At 34.9% G+C, this 17,655-nt stretch overlaps 1 protein-coding gene across 8 annotated transcripts in view; it reads left to right on the top strand.

Annotated features, from left to right (window-relative positions):
- The window catches only part of DOCK3 (dedicator of cytokinesis 3), a 299,241-nt gene that overhangs the window by 30,642 nt on the left and 250,944 nt on the right, over positions 1-17,655 (top strand). The window lies entirely within an intron of this gene.

Here is a 17,655-nt window from a genome sequence, read left to right as displayed (position 1 = left end):
CTAGCATTTGTTATTTGTAGGCTTTTTTTTTTGGTAGGCTTTTTGATAATAGCCATTCTAACTGGTGTGAGTGACATCTCCCTGTGGTTTTGATTTGAATTTCTCTAATAATTAATGATGTTAAGCATCTTTTCATGTGCGTGTTGGCCATCTGTATGTCTTCTTTGGAAAAATGCCTGTTTAGGTCTTGTGCCCATTTTCTGATTGGGTTGTTTGTTTTTTCCGTGTTGACTTGTATGAGCTGTTTGTATATTTTGGATATTAACCCCTTGTTGGTTGTATCATTTGCAAATACTTTTTCCCATGCTATAGGTTGTATTTTTGTTTTGTTGATGATTTCCTTTACTGTGAAAAAGCCTTTAATTTTGATTAGGTCTTATTTGCTTATCTTTGATTTTATTTCTTGTGCCTTAGGAGACTGATCTAAGAAAATATTGCTATGATTTATGTCAAAGAATGTTTTGCCTCTGTTGTCCCCAGGAGTTTCATGGTGTCGTGTCTTACAGTTAGGTCTTTAAATCATTTTGAGTTTATTTTTGTGTTTGGTGTGAGGTAATGTACTAATTTCATTGATTAACATGTAGTTGTCCAGCTTTTCCAGCACCATTGGTCAAAGAGACTGTCTTTTCTCCATGTATGATTCTTACCTCCTGTGTTGTAGATTAATTGACTGTAGATGCATGGCTTTATTTCTGGGCGCTCTATAGTGTTACATTGTCTTTGTGTATCTTTTTGTGCCAGTACCATGCTGTTTTGATTACTCTAGCTATGTAGTTTAGTCTGAAGTCTGGAAGGGTTATACCTCCAGCTTTGTCCTTTTTTCTCACAATTGTGTTGGCCATTCTGGGTCGTTTATGGTTACATATAAATTTTAGGATTATTTGTTTTTTTCTCTGAAAAATATCATGAGTATTTTGAGAGGAATTGCATTAACTTTGTCAATTGTTTTTGATAGTATGGCCATTTTAATAATATTAATTCTTCAAATTCAAGAGCATGGGATATCTTTCCATTTTTTTTAATCATCTTCAGTTTCCTTTATCAGTGTTCTGTGATTTTCAGCATATAAGTCTTTTACCTCCTTGGTTAAGTTTATTCCTGGATATTTTTTTTTTGATGTGATTTTAAATATAATTTCTAAAACTTTATTTTTCTGTTATTTCATTATTAATGGAAAGAAATGCAACAGATTCCTGTATGTTAATCTTGTATCCTGCTACCTTGCTGAATTTATTTATTAGTTCTAATAGTTTATATGTAGAGACTTTAGGGTTCTGTATACAGTATCATGTCATTGGCAAATAGTGACACTTTACCTCCTCTCTTCCAATTTGGATCCCTTTTATTTGTTTTTCTTGTCTGATTGCTGTGGCTAAGATTCTCAATATTGCGTTAAATAGAAGTGGTGAGAGTGGGCACCCTTGTCTTGTTCCTGAATTTAGTGGGAGGGCTTTCAGCTTTTCACTATTGAATATTATGTTAGTTGTGGATTTTTCATAAATAGCCTTTATTATGTTGAGATACGTCCCCTCTATAACCACTTTGATGAGGTTTTTAAATCATGAATAGATGTTGATTTTTGTCAGATGCTTTTTCTGCATCTGTTGAAATGATATGTGGTTTCGTCTTTTCCTTTTGTTAATGTGATATATAACATTGATTGATTTGCATATGTGGAACCATTCTTGTGACCCTGGAATAAATCCAGCTTGATCATGGTGTATGATCCGTTTTATGTGTTTGGATTTGGTTTGCTACTATTTTGTTGAGGATCAATATTCATCACAGATACTGGCCCATAACTGTGGTGTCCTTGGTTTTGGTTTCAGGGTGATGGTGGAATCATAGAATGAATTTTGGAGTGTTACCTTCTCGTTAATATTTTTTGGGGGAATAATTTGAGAAAGATAGGGTTAAGTTCTTTATATGTTTGGTAGAATTCCCCAGTGAAGCTGTCCAGTCTTGGACTTTGTTTGCAGGAAGTTTTTTTTTTTCCCCCTATTATAGATTATATTTCATTTCTAGTGATTTGTCTGCTGAAATTATCTGTTTCTTCTTCTTTTTTAAAATTTTGTTTTGGGGAGGTAATCAAGTTATTTATTTATTTTAATGGAGGTACTTGGGGATTGAACCCAGGACCTCATGAATGCTAGGCATGCACTCTACCACTGAGCTGTACCCTTCCCCTTATCTGTTTCTTCTTGATGCAGTTTTGGCAGGTTGTTTGTTTCTAGAAACTTGTCTATTTATTCTAGGTTGTCCAATTTGTTGACATGTAACTGTTAATAGTATTCTCTTATTTTTTTTTTTTTTGTATTTCTGTGATACTCACTGTTATTTCTCCTCTTTCATTTCTTATTTTGTTTATTTGGGTTCTGTCTCTTTACTTCATGGTCAGCCTGGATAGAGGTTTGTCAATTTTGTTTATCTTTTCAAAAATCTAGCTCTTGGCTTTATTGATCCATCCTTCCTTCCTTCCTTCCTTCCTTCCTTCCTTCCTTCCTTCCTTCCTTCCTCCCTCCCTCCCTCCCTTCCTCCCTTCCTTCCTCCTTTCCTTCCTTTCCTTCCTTTCCTCCCTTCCTCTCTTTCTTTCTTTCATCTCTATTATGTTTATTTCCTCTCTGATCTTTATTATTTCCTTCTTTCTGCTGACTGGGTTTTGTTTGTTCTTCTTTTTCTAATTCTCTTAGGTGGTAGGTTAGGTTGTTTATTTTAGATTTTTCTTGTTTCCTGAGGAAGGCCTGTATTGCCATGTACTTTCCTCTTAGACCTGCCTTTGCTGCATCCCATAGATTTTGTAAGGTTGTCTTTTCATTTTCACTTTTCTCAGGGTATTTTTTGATTTCTTCTGTTTTCATTGTTGACCCATTGGTTTTTTTAGTAGAATGTTGTTTAGTCTCCATGTGTTTGTTCTTTTCCCATTTTTCGTCCTGTGGTTGATTTCTAATTTCATACCATTATGGTCAGAAAAGATACTTGAAATAATTTCTATCCTCTTATATTTGTTGAGGCTTGTTTGTGACCTAGTATGTGCTCTATCCTAGAGAACATTCTGTGTGAATTTGAAAGACCATGTATTCTTTTTTTTTTTTTTAAATGTCGTGTCTTGGAGATATTAATTAAACCCAACTGGTCTGTTATGTCATTTAAGACCTAGTTTTGCCATATTGATTTTTTTTTTTGTCTGGATAATCTGTCCACTGATGTCAGTGGGATGTTAAATCTCCTCCTTATTATTGTATTGTATTGTCTATTTTTATTGTATTGTCTGTTTTTACCTTTATGTCTGTTAGTATTTGATTTATTTATTTAGGTGCTTCTGTATTAGGTGTGTACATGTTAACGAGTGTAATATCCTCTTGTATTGATCTCTGTCATTATACAACACCCTTTTTTTGTCTTAATGGCCTTTGTTTTAAAGTCTATTTTGTCTGATATGAACATTGCTGCCCCTGCTTTCTTGTTATTTCCATTTGCATGAAATACTTTTTCCATTCTCTCATTTTCAGTTTGAGTCTTTCATTCTGAAGTGAGTCATTTATAGGCAGCATATTGTAGGTTCTTGTTTTTTTAATCCAGTCTGCCACTCTGTGGCTTTTGATTGGTTCACTGAGTCCATTGACATTTAAAGTAAGTATGTACTTATTGCCATTTTAATCTTTGTTTTCCAGTTACTTTTATCATTCTTCTTTGTTCATTTCTTCTTTTAGTTTCTTTCTTTTTGTGGTTTGATTATTTTCTTTTATAGTTCCTTTCATTTTATTTTTGTATATATGTTGTATGTTTTTTGATTTGTGGTTACCATGGAGTTCAAGTATGTTGACCCATAACCATATCTACTTGCTTTAAACTGATTATCATTTAAGTTCAAACAGATTCTGAAGATCTACATTCTGTTACTTTGATGTCTTGTTTTATATCTTCATGATTATTCTTTTACTGTTAACTGTAGTTATAATCACTTTTACAATTTTTTGGTTATTTTTAATCTATGTACTGTCTTATTTAAGTGATCTTCAATCTTTTTATATATTTGCCTTTCCTATTGTGATTTTTGCTTTCCTATAGATTCTTCTTTTCTATTTAGAGAAGACCTTTCAATATTTCTTTTAGGTTAGGTTTAGTATTGCTGAATTCTTTTAGTTTTTGCTTCTCTGAGAAATTCTTCATTTTTCCTTCTATTCTAAATGATAATCTTGCTTGGTAGAGTATCCTAGGTTGCATGTTTTTTCCTTTCAGAATTTGAATATATTATGCTACACTCTTCTGACCTGCAAAGTTTCTGCAGGGAGATCATTTGATAACCTTACTGGGATTCCCTTGTACTTAACTCTGTTTTTCTTTTGCTGCCTTTAGAATCCCCTCTTTATCTTTAACTTTAGTCATTTTAATCATGATAATATCTTGTGTGTCTGAGTTCATCTTGTTTGGGACCCTCTGTGCTTCCTGTACCTGGATGTCTGTTTTCTTTTTTAGATTTGTTATGTTTTCAGGCATAAGTTCCTAAAATACATTTTCATTCCCTTCTGTCTCTCTTCTATTTCTGGAACCCCTATTATACATAGGTTGGCATGTTTTATATTATCCCATAGATCTTGTATGTTGCTTTTATTATTATTATTATTTTTTTTTCATTTGTCTTTCTGTCTGCTGTTCTGATTGGGTGATTTCCATTATTCTGTCTTCCAGGTCACTTATTCATTCTTTTGTATCATTTAGTTGTCTATTCATTGCTTCTAGTATTTGTTTTTATCTTGCCAACTGAATTATCTATTTTATATTGGTTCAACTTTGTAGTTTCTAGTTCCTTATTATAGTCACCTGCATTTCTATAAAAAGTCCTTCTTAATTCAGTTAGCATTTTTTTTAGCACCTTTTTGAACTTGGGATCTGGTAGACTGGTGAGCTCTTTTTCATTATTCTTTCAGGGGATTTATTTTGCTGTTTTAATGTGAGTAGTTCCTCTTCCTTTTCATTTTACTTAACTTTTTCTGTCTCTATGAATTTAAGAGTAATAGTTATCTACTGTGGTCTTGAAGGGCTTGCTTTCTTTCTTTCTTTCTTTCTTTCTTTCTTTCTTTCTTTCTTTCTTTCTTTCTTTCCTTTCTTTCCTTTCTTTCTTTCTCTCTCTCTTTCTCTCTCTCTTCCTCTCTTTCCTTTTGTGGAAGCGTTCTTGTGTAAACTGTGTGTGTCCAGTGTCTTCAGTGGGAGAGCTTATTTTGGTCTGGATGCCAGCCACATCTTTCCTCAGGGTATGCTGGCTGTTATTCCCTTGATAGGGGGTGTGATTGCTGTTGGAGGATTTATAGCCTATTCAGGGTGTGAGATGGGACTTCCTCTCTGCCCCTTGGCTGTCACTGCCCTGTCAGGGATGAGGTCTACTCCTTAGATGCTGGAGTAGAAGCCCTGAGGGTTGAGCTTAATCAGGCTGTGTTTCCCTTGAGTGTGTTCCCTACCCCATAGGAGGTGATTTCTGAAGCAAGTGAGATCTATGCACTCATAGGGGACCTATATGCTACCTTTGTAGACATCTATGACTCTGTTCAGAAACAGCACAAGATCACTTCCCTTCCTTTGTTGTGTTTGTCTCAGATCTGATGCAAGGCTGTGGTGTGGAGTTGACTGGGGTTGCAGGTCAGGGCACCTGTGGCTTTAGGAATTGAGGTGACTGGGTTGTCACCAGAGATCTGGGTTTCTTCTGTGGCAGTCTTCTGCCAGGACCTGTCTGGTCCAGATCCAGCTCTGAGCTGTGGTGTGGAGTGGGTGGAGTTTGGGCAGTGTCACTGGAAAATAAATCACTGCATGCCTCCTGCGTGCACTGACACTGGTCACTGCTGCCTTGCTCAGATCACACCCCAGGCCCTCCTAGTTGTCTCTGCATAGCTAGATCGAGTTCTCTCCCAGGGTTTGTCTGCCCGAGATTCAGCACTTCACTACTGCATGCTCCTGTGGCTCCATCCCATGTGCATCCTGACAGTGGCTGTATCTACTCAACTCACTGCCCTTGTGTGGAGTGGCCATCAGCACTCCACCTGGATCATGCCCTAGACCCACTGGTCTGTCTCTGCATAGCTAGACCAAATCTTTTCTGAGGGGCCCAGATCTCAAACCAGCTGTGGTGTGGAGTGAATGGGGCTGGGGTATTCAACTGTTTGGATTGGGGAGTGCAGTGAAGTAGCATCCGCCAGTGTGAGACTGTCTCTTCTCCAGTGTTGGCAAGTCAGCATGCACGCATTCTTCACAGATAGACTCTAGGCTTCTTCAGCCCTTCTGTCTCTCCCAGCAATTCTCCCAGCAGCCAAAGGGGCTTGTCTCCTTCATGCAGGGCCCCAGGACTGGGATGCTCAGATTGTAGCTTGACTTCCTTGCTCCCAGGACAGAAGAACTCCTTTACAACCAAAGCTTCAAGAAAGATCTCCATATAAAAGAGGCATTGGGTTAGGATCTGTGCCCCTGGGAGGGATCTGAAAGGGAGAGAAGGTCCACAGCAATTAGGCAAGAAAAATACTAAGAGTGGAATCCAAATTGGACAGGAGGAAATAAAACTGTCCCTGTTTTCAGATGACATGATACTATGTATAGAAAACCCCAAAGACTCCACCAAAAAACTGTTATTACCAATAAGTGAATTTAGTAAAGTTTCAGGATACAAAGTTAAGTTAAAGAAGTCAGTTGCATTTCTTTATGCTAAGAATGAACTGTCAGAAAGAGAAATTAAGAAAATAATCCCATTTACAATTGAAACAACAACAAAAAAAAAGCCTTCAGAATAAATTTAACCAGGGAGGTGAAAAATCTGTACTCTGAAAACTATAAGACATTGAATACAGAAATTGTAGACAACACACATAAATGGAAAGATGTACCATGTTCATGGATTGGATGAATCAGTATCATTAAAATGTCCATACTATCCAAAGCAGTCTGCAGGTTCATTGCAGTCCCTATCAAAATACTAACGTCATTTTCACAGAACTAGAACAAATAATCCTACAATTTGCAGGGAACCATAAAAGACCTTGTATAGCCAAAACAATGTTGGGAAAGAAGAATCAAGCTGGATGTATCATGCTCCCAGGATTGAAACTATACTACCAGGATATAGTAATCAAAACAGTATAGTACTGGCATAAAAACAGACACACAGATCAGTGGAACAGAATAGAGAGCCCAGAAATAAGCCCACATTTATATGGTCTATTAGTCTACAACAGAGAAAGCAAGAATATACAATGGAGAAAAGACAACCTATTTAGTAATGTTTGGAAAACTGGACAGCTGTATGCAAAAGAGTCAAACTGGATTTCTCACACTTTACACAAAAATAAACTCAAAATCAATTAAAGAGTTAATTATAAGCCCTAAAATCATAAAGAAAATATAGACAGTATGCTCTTTGACATTGGTCTTAGCAATATGTTTTTGCATCTGTCTTCTCAAGCAAGGGAACCAAAAGCAAAAATAAACGAATGGGACTATATCAAACTGAAAAGCTTTTGCACAGCGAAGAGAACCACCAACAAAACAAAAAGGCAGCCTACTGAATGGGAGAATATATCTGCCAACAATATATCAGATGGGGGTTCATATCCAAAATATACAAAGAACTCTTACAACTCAATATCAAAAAACCCCAAACAACCCAATTAAAAAGTGGGCAGAGGACCTGAATAGACATTTTTCCAAAGAAGACATACAGATAGGCAACATGCGCATGAAAAGATGTTCAACATCACTAATCATAAAGGAAAGCAAACTGAAACTGTAACGAGATACCACCCCACATGCGTGAGAAAAGATAAGAAACAATAGGTATTGGTCAGGATGTGGCGAAAAGAGAACTCTGATAAACCGTTTGTGGGAATGTAAATTTAGTGTAGCCACTATTGAAAACATTATGGAGGTTTCTCAAAAAATTAAAAATACAACTACTGTATGATCCAGCAATTCCATTTCTGGAACTTTATCTGAAGAAAACAAAAAAGTAATCCAAAGAGTTACATGTACCCCTATGTTCATTGAAGCACTATTTACAGTAGCCAAAATATGGGAGGAACTTTAGTGTCCATTAATAGATAAATGGATAAAGATGTGAGATATACACAGACACACACAGACACCCACACAGGAATATTTCTCAGCCATAAAAAAGAATTAGATCTTGCTGTTTGTGACTATAAAATAAGTAAGTCATGGGGATATAATATACACATAGGAAATACAGTTATTAATATTGTAACAACTTTTTATGGTGATGGATGGTAACCGGAATTATTCTGATGATTATTTCATAATGTGTAAAAATACGAAATCACTGTTTTGTACACCTTAAACTAATATAATATTGTGTGTTAATTGTAACTCAGTAAAACAAAATGAGACAGTGTGGTAGAAAAATGGGCAAAAGGGTTGGACTGGCTCCTCACTACACAGATATTCTGATGGCTTGTAAACATATGGGAAGGTATTTAGTCTCAGTCATCAGGGAAATGCAAATTAAACCACAGTGAGATACCATGACACAGCACTAGAATGACTGAAATTCAAAACACTGGCAATACCTAGTGCTGATGAGGATGTGGAACGACTGATACTCCCATACACTGCTGGTGGGAGAGACAGTGGGTTAACCACTTTGGAAGACTCTTTGGCACGGTTTACCAAAGCTGAATGTATGTGTACCTTATGATCCAGCAAGTCTACTCATAAGTGTAAATCCAACAGCAAAATACACATGTAAAATGTTAGTGGCAGCTTTATTCATAATTGCTGCAAACTAGAAAAAACCAAAATGCTCATCAGCAGTAGCATGGGCAAATAAATTATGATATATTCATATAATTGAATGTGACCCTGGAAGAAAAATTGATGTATTATTGCTACATACGATATGGATGAATATCATAGATAACACTTTTGACAAAAGAAGCCAGATGTAAGAGTTCATGCTGTTATGGTTTCATGTACATAAAATGTAGAACCAGGTCAAACTGTTAGCTGGTGATGTTTGTCAGATAGTGGTTAGATAACCACTTTATCTGGCTTCTCTTATCTAGAGTGTATCTGTGATACTGTTGTGTGTAGCAACCATTCATCCATTTTCCTTTCTGTATCACATTCAGTTTAAGGGTGTGTGTATGTTAGTGGTTGGAAGAGGTGTGCGTGCTTTTGGGATGCTGCTAATATTTTATTTACTGGGTGGTAGACATATGGATGCATACTCTGAAGATTTGTTTAGCTGTGTACTAATGATTTGCATACTTACGCATTTACACATCAGGAAAAAATGTATTTAAAAATAGAAGATCTTTGTAAACTAGGTAAAAATGTAAAGATGCAACAACATGGATGGATCCTAAAAATACTATGTTGAGCAAAGAACCAAATAGAAAAATTACATTCTGGATGGTTATATGAAATCCAAGAACAAGCAACACTGCAAATCTGTGGTGATGCGAAATGGAATAGTGATTACCTGTGGGAGAGGATTGACTGCAAAGAGGTATGAGGGAACTTTCGGGGTGATTGAGAAGTTCTGTGTTTTGATGAAATATGGGTTATATGGCTGTTGCATTTGTCAAAGCTCAGAGAACTATATGTTCATGAACTTTGCATTTCACTATATGTAAATTATGCATCAGTGAAATATATTCATGTGTAAAAAGGATGAAAATCAAATCACAGACTGGAAAATTTTTGCAATGATTTAGCTGACGAGGATAAACAACTAGAATATAAAAGAACACTTATAAACTAATAAGAATAAATAACAGATGAATAGAAAAATGAAAAAATATGATCAGGGACTACAGAAATGCTTAATCTTGTCAGCAGTCAAGGAATAGCAAGTTAAAACTGGAATAATGAACAATTTCACACATACTAGTTTGAGAAGACTAAATGTCTGACATATCTAAATATTGGCATGGATATATTTCAGTGGGAGTGCTTATACACTGCTGATACCTTGTCAGTTTAGATGTGTATATCCTGTGACTTAGCAGTTTAACTCTTAAGTTTATAACCTTAAAGAAGTGTTTTTAAAGCTATCCTCATCAAATCATTATGGGGTTATAAATTCTATTTAGTGGCTCACTATCAGCATTAATAAAAAGAATAAAATAAAAATATAAAAACTTTATTGCTGTATCACTTATGATCCAGTCAGGAGACAAATCACACTAATAATTTGCATAAGGAATATTTAATATCCATACATAATTGTTAACTAGTAAAAAGTGGCTAACTACTAAAAGGGGTGTAAGAAGATTCAAGGGGATATAGAAGTAGCAAATGCAGAAATCAACTATTTCTAGGGCTGAGGAAGAGCTGACAAGCAAGGAACCAAGAATTTAAAAGAATATTTTCCTGTCTCAAAGCTTAAGTTTAGATCCTTTTGGAAAGGGCATGGCTACCATAGAAACATCTAGCCTGCCCTTAATGAAGAAACTTGGTAGAGTGGATTGGAGCTGGTCTGTAGGAGCAACCTGCTAGGTAGTGTATGTATGTGTGTGCATACATTATATATGCATATAGTGTATACACACACAGATTTATTATAAGGAATTGACTCATGTGGTTACAGAGGCTGAAAAGTCACAGGATCTTAAGTCAGAAAGCTGGAGACTTAGGAGAGGGTCCTGAATCTCAGCATGTGAGATTTTGTGTGAGCTTCTTAAGAACAGTCTTTGTTTTCCTATAGCCCTCTGGCTCTCTGATATGCAAGTCCTACTAGCCTTAAAAGCCAGACGTTTTGGAAGCTCATCTTTTAGTGGAGGACCCCTAGACTGGGGAGCCCGATATGGAGTTCAGACCCCTTGCTTCTTGGGGAGAACCTCTTCAATTGTGATTATCTTCCCATTTGGGACTGCTTACTCAGGAGTGTGGGTCTTGACTATATCACATTTCTGCCCCTCCTATCCATCTTGTTGTGGTTCCTTTGTTATATCTTTAGTTGTAGAAAATCATTTCTGCTAGTCTTCAGGTTGTTCTCATTGGTAGTTGCTCTGTAAATAGGTGTAATTTTGGTATGCTTGTGGGAGAGGTGAGCTCAGGGTCTTCCTGCACTGCCATCTTGGCCACTGATGTGATTGGTTTTCCTTTTCTTATCTTGTCTTACTTTAGTATTTAGACTAAAATCACTGTAAGCATCAACAAAGGGGTGCTAACTTTCTAATTCATATAGAGAAATAGAGAAATGAAAGAAGATGTTTCATTATTACTAATATTATTGAAAAATTGTATAATAAATAAAGAGACTCCTTGGTTGGATACTTTTTTTATTAGTCTCTACTTTGCTGGATAAATATTCCCTATCACTTTCTAATGGCATGTAAAATTTTAAATTTTAATGAGATTTATGGATAATAAAATTTTGCATCTTTTTGATAAGAAGAAAGCCTTCTTGTAACTATAAAGGATTTATTTTTCTTAACTTTAGGAAATGATTTATGTGTGAAAATTATTAGAAAGTTTGAAATTACAGTATTTAGTGTATATTTGTGTAATACAGTTCTGAGCTATTACTTTTAAATGCCTTTGGCTGATTTCCCATTGTGCTTAGAAGTTAATGTTTAAAAGCAGATAAGAGTTTTATAATAATCATTTGCTCTTTACCTACCATATTCTAGGTAATAGTAGTTGATATTATACATTCATTATTTCAGCTAATTTTTAAAATAACCATATGAAACATTACCTCCATGTTTAGTTGAGGAAACTGAAGCTCAAAAGGTTGGAAGAAACATAGAGGGTATGTGGCAGAAAGAGGGTTCTGCTTGTCTGCCTGGAGTATTAAGCTGTTTGTCATTCATTGAGACTCTAGTTTTGGAAAATCCACTATTTATTGAGCTCCATTTCTAAAGTGTTGGATTGTTTGGGACTTGATATTTCTCCTAATAGGTTACTTTAATAACTGAATGAATGAACATGTATTTACTGTTTTTGGACATTTACACAATCAAGGTAGTTTTAATTCTCGATTTTCTGTTCACCAGGAACGTTTTCATTCATGGAGTATTATATGAGAGTTTAAGTTAGTAGTAGACAGTGGACCATAGAAAATAAGCCTCGGGATTTGAAGTTTTATATAGATAGGTGTTTGCCTCCCCTGGGTCTTTAAGATGGCCTGTTTTTGGTAGAGGAGCGTCGTAATTTTTAATTTTTGTAGTTTTCTGGACATATTTGAAACCAAATTTGTTGGGTGTCTAGAATGATGCTGATATTCTATGTTTCAAATGGCCTTTGATGAATGGCCTCAGGTACCTCAAACTGCTAAATCTCTTCTCTTTGTATTCTGAAGTCCTGTCTATTCACTGCTGTTTTGTCGTGTACCTTCATGTTCCTTGCTGCTATCTTAATGCTTTTTAAGTTTGAGGACAAAATGACCAGTTGAGCTTCCTGCAGGATTTTACATGTACTTGATTTGTTTTGACAAAATTCCTACTCTGCTTCATACTGTTCTGCCTATATCAGCTAAGAATACTCATTCTTCCACGATAAGCCTGTGTGTAGAGGGCAAGGAATAGTCCAGAGAGTCTATGTGAAAAAGAAATACCAGTCTTAAAAGGTGTTGCATCCGGAGGGGAAATGGGTAAGTAGGAGGGAAGCTCGCTTTGGAGATGTGGTAGTGAAGAGCTGTACAGGAGTAGCAGAAGCTCTGGAGTTAGCTCTGTTTAATTTGGATATTTTCTCTATGTAAATATGATTTGAAGTCCCTAGTATTCTCTGACAACTTAGTAATGTTGAAGACATAGATTATGTATGGCTTTATTTATTCTTCTTTTGATCTGTATGTCTTTTGGAAGCTATGTGGAGAGATTCAGCGCCTGCCATTTTTCTGGGGCCAAGTGAAAGTCACCCATTCTTTTACTTTCACCTTTTTTCCTTTTTTTTTGTTTATTAAGAAAAATGTCTTTAATAATTGTTTTACCAATTTTTCCATTTTGTCAAACTACTCGAAATCAAGTCACTTGAAACAACAATCTATCCTTACTTAATTTTAGTATGTGTGGGTCTAGAATCTGGGTGGGGCCAAGGGGCTTACCTCAGTTTCACAGCATCTGGGGTCTCTGCTGGGATGATTTGAATGGCTGGGGCTAGAAGAGCTGGGGCTGGTGGAGCTTCTCTCTCCCACGCACCGGCCGCTTCTCCTCAAGGCCTCTCCGTGTGATTACCTTGGGCTTTCATGTAACTTTTAGGCGTTCTTATGTTTAAGCGTGTGTGTATGTGTGTGGAATATGTAAATAGCACTTAATGGGGGATTATTTTTGTTTAGTCTGACAAGTTGGATTATTTAGTCCATTTGCATTTGATTTAATTATTGATCTAGTTAAGTTTAAGTCTGTCATCTTGGTCTTTGTGCCTTATTTTATTTTTTGACATCCTTTCTTGCCTTCTTAAAGTAACTTAGCATGTTATTATTCTGTTTATTTTCCTCTATTAGTGTGTTGGTTTTGAAGTATTTTGTTTGTCCCTTGGTGGTTACCCTAGAGTTTAAAACTGCATCCTTGACTTATTAGAGTCTACCTTAAATTTGTACTTTACCATTTCTAGCAATGTATGAACTTTACAGTGATTTGTTTACCCCTCTCTTACCTTTTGTATCATTGTTGTCATATATTTTACTTCTGTCTATATTCATTTGCCCACATTTTTTACCCTTTCCAGTTCTTTTTCTTTCTTTCTGCTTTTTCATGGTTCCATCTGGGATTATTTTCTTTTTACCATAAGTATTTCTTTTATAATGTTTTTTTAGTGCCGGTTTGCTGCAGATCCATTCAGCTTCTGTTTATGTGAATGTCTTTTTTAATTTGTCATCATTTTTGAAAGGTATTTTCCCTGAGTGTAGAATTCTAGGTTGATGAATATTTTTATTATTTTAAATATTTACTTCATTAATTTTTGGTTTCCATTGTTTCTGTGAAAAGTCAATGTGAGCATTGTTTCTCTAATGGTAATGTAGCTCCGTGTAGCTCTTTAGCCTCTCAGCTGCTTCTTTCTGCTGGGCTTCTTGGAACCTTACCCTGAATGAGCACTTTAGGAATTAGGCAATCCTGGGAGTGGAGATTGTATCAGGTAGCTCTTAGTGTCAACTCTTTTCTCCTTATCTCAACAGGACTCTTCATTTTTGCTGGTATATCCTCAGGGGAAAAACTCAGGTGAATGAGGAGCTCCTTTGATATGATTGATTCTCTTTCCCCAAGGATTTTAGTGCTTCAAATCTTGTCTATGATAGTTGCTTTACATTTCTCTTACATAATTGTTTCATATATTTTGCTCAGGTTTATTTTTAATGAAAAGTGTTTTGTCAGGGCTAGGACTAGAAGTTAGTAGAAGTATTTTATATATATTTGAATTCTAAAATAGTTTTAAAACTATCTTAATCAGTGGCAATATTATTGAAATTTGTTTACAGATTTCTGGAGTGACTGATCCTAAAGGAACAATAACTCATTTAGGAGTAAATGTTCTCAATTTTTAATGTACATTTATTTATTGCCAATTATTATCTTTTATACATCTCATAAATTAAGATTTAAAATAGCATTACATTGTGCAAATAAATATGCCAGGGTATTCTATAATAGTTATCAATGAAAATAATGGAAAGAGAACTTTGAACATAGACCTTTTGAATAATTATGTTCTCCCATTTTTGGGCTGAATTCTGTAAAAAGTTTCTTTTTTTGTACAAGTGGTTGGTACTTACTTTCCTACCTATTGGTTATAAAATTGGAAAAAGGATAAAGAATTGGATGGGCTGTGCATATTTTTATTGGTATACCAAAGAAAAAATTAGCATTTTTAGAAGTTTGTAGGGTTTTTTTTGGAGCTTAATTGTAAATTTGTTACTTAAATGGTCTCTAAGTGGATCTACATGTAAATCTGTCCTTCATAATGGATGATGATTTTTTTTTTTTGAATAGAGGTACTGGGAATAGAACCCCAGGACCTCATGCTTGCTAAGCTTGTGCTCTACCTCTGAGCTATACTCATTCCACCTGAATGATGATTTTTAAAATTAAACTATTTTAAATCATGATATGAAAGGAAGAGAAATTGTACTTGTTGTCTACCTGTCTCTACTTCCTCAGCAGCTGTTAGCCCTAGGGTGGGAGTTGGGGAATATATTTGTACTTTTTTTTCCTTTGTCAGATAGTGAAGAATACATTGTACCTTTGAAATAAAAAGTTTGAAACTTCTTATTGAAGGGTACTTTTTGTTGGACTTCATTTGATACTTTTGATCTAGCTTGATTGGTTTGCCCCCAGAATGTTTGTAAAGGACCGCTGATTGTTGACTGTCACATGGCTTGATCTTTATAGAGGCTTCATTCTTTTGGGTTAACACTGTGAACACTGTTCTGTAGCTTCTCTGTCAGTAGCAATTGTAGTGGTACTGTTGGCTCTCTTTGATAGTATAGCCTTACTTACATTGGGTGACTGGTAAGGACATTTCACAGTTTAAATGATGATGCATGTTTGACAAAGTCATATTCAGCAGTGTTTGAGTTTGTAGATATGAAAATGCCTAGCACAGATCATGGCACAGGGAGAGGTGACCACTATTTTTTGTCTGTATGTTGAAATAATTATAGCTTTCAGATGAATTAATCTTTAATATATATATTTATACACAAGATCCAGAGTGTTTTCCCAGTCTTCCCTCTTAATTTGTATTCCCTTTGTTATAAATCTAACCTAATAGAATTAAAATGTTCAAAAAATCTCTTTTTTTTTTAAATCAGGCTTGAACTGACTTTTAAATTTATATACCAAGTGTGTTTATACATTAGTCATGGAAGGTTAAGTTGGAAGGTTAACTCTGTTTAAGTTGAGAGTTAAGTTGAGAGATGTAAACCCTTAGACCTGTCTCATTTCATTTACACAGTAAATACTCACTGAGTACTTACTTAGAAACGGTAAGCACACATACACACTAGTGTGCTACTTTCCTATTTCTGTGACAGTTATCTAGTATTCTCAGTTCTATTTTTTGTACATTAATTACCTTCAAACAGTAGGAAATGTTTCTCTGAGTTCTATTATCTTTGAAAGCATAGTGAATCCCTAGCTGTCTTTCTAAAATCTACAGTTTGCTTTTTGTTCTTTAATCTAATGTGGTTATATTCTATTTAAAAATCTATTTTCCATATTTTTTCATCTCCTTTGTGGAATAATTGCTTAAATAGAATATACTTTGAATAACTCTTAAATTAAAATCCCTAGTGATTTCAGTATAAATTAGGGTTTAACATTATATCTCAATTAGAAATTGTCTCATTTATTACCTTAATTTTTAATCATATTTTATAACATGGCATTTTTAGAATCTAGATTTGTAATATTTTTAATGTAGACTTTTGGATATATGTTATTGAATTTCTGGCTTTACTAGTATATAATTAAAAAATTTATTTAGGCAAGCCAACTATTTTTAGTAAATGTAAGCAATAATGTTTAAGTTGATGAAATGCAAATGTGTCAGTTTTTCATTTATCTCCACGGGTATTATAATGCCTGGGTGAAGGAAATTTACATAGCATGGGGCTGCTTCTATATCAAATGAGGCCAAGATTGGAGAAATACAAAGTCCATAAGCAAACACTTTTATTAGACACTTGTGCCACAATGTCAGTATACTGCATGCTTTCACCAGGTCACTAAAATCAAATCTAATGTTTCAGGGTCCAGTTCATATCTTAGTAGCTTTTGGTTCTACTGTTGTTCTTCCACTTTAGTTTTCTGCTTTGTCATTTTCTATCTTATCTGTGAATCTTCTACAAATTAATATTTTTTAAAAGTGAGATTATGATTTGCGTTGATTTTTTTTTTAAAGTGGGATTACAACCTACATTTTATTTTGCTTTTTTACTTGGTACTCATTCTTTTTATGGCTCTTTTCAGCATAGAACTTTCTCAGTAGTGACTCTTACTTATTTCTTGTGTTGATGAATTTGATGTTAAAAAGAGTTTTTGTAAACCTAGCTTACAGGAAATGTAGTTTGACTTCTCATGAAAAACTATACATCTGGTGAAAAAATTATATAGACTAAGAAAGTAAGCTTTTTCTCTTAGGCCAGTCTGTATTTTGGGACAGTAAATCAAAAGAGACATTTTGGTTTATTATAGCTTATCCTATTTTTAATTTACTTTCTACATCTGGTTTATTTTGGTAGAAATCTTATTTCAAGTAACAAATAGAAAGACCACTAGTAGATGGATAGCTCTAGATGACATTTCGTATGAAGATGAGTTGTAACTAAAAGTCAGTTGAAACAGAGCTGTGGTTATAAACATGAGAGATTCAGTGGTGGCTTTTTAAGAGTAAAGGAATTACGGCTAAAGTCATGTACCTCATGTAAATAGTTTAGGTTCTATCAGAGATCACTAATTTTGGACAGGTTATATGGTGAAAAAATCATTTCTGTTTAATGTTGGAAGAGCTCCGTGGGTTTGGAGGCTCTTCATACTCGAAATTCTCTCCAGTTTTAGTTTCAGTGATTATACTTTCTGTTGCAGTAGTAAATCTTTTCTGTAAGAATGTTTGTATCAACAGACAGTGAGAAAGGAAGAAATAGATATTACTTCATGCACTAATTTGAACCTTTGTTAGATGGGTAAGAATATTTCTTTACTTGTATCCTTACTTTTC

Source organism: Camelus ferus, chromosome 17, assembly GCF_009834535.1.
Source record: "Camelus ferus isolate YT-003-E chromosome 17, BCGSAC_Cfer_1.0, whole genome shotgun sequence".
NCBI lineage: Eukaryota > Metazoa > Chordata > Mammalia > Artiodactyla > Camelidae > Camelus > Camelus ferus.
Note: the sequence above shows the minus strand (reverse complement) of the source record. Positions and strands in the feature narration are given on the sequence as shown.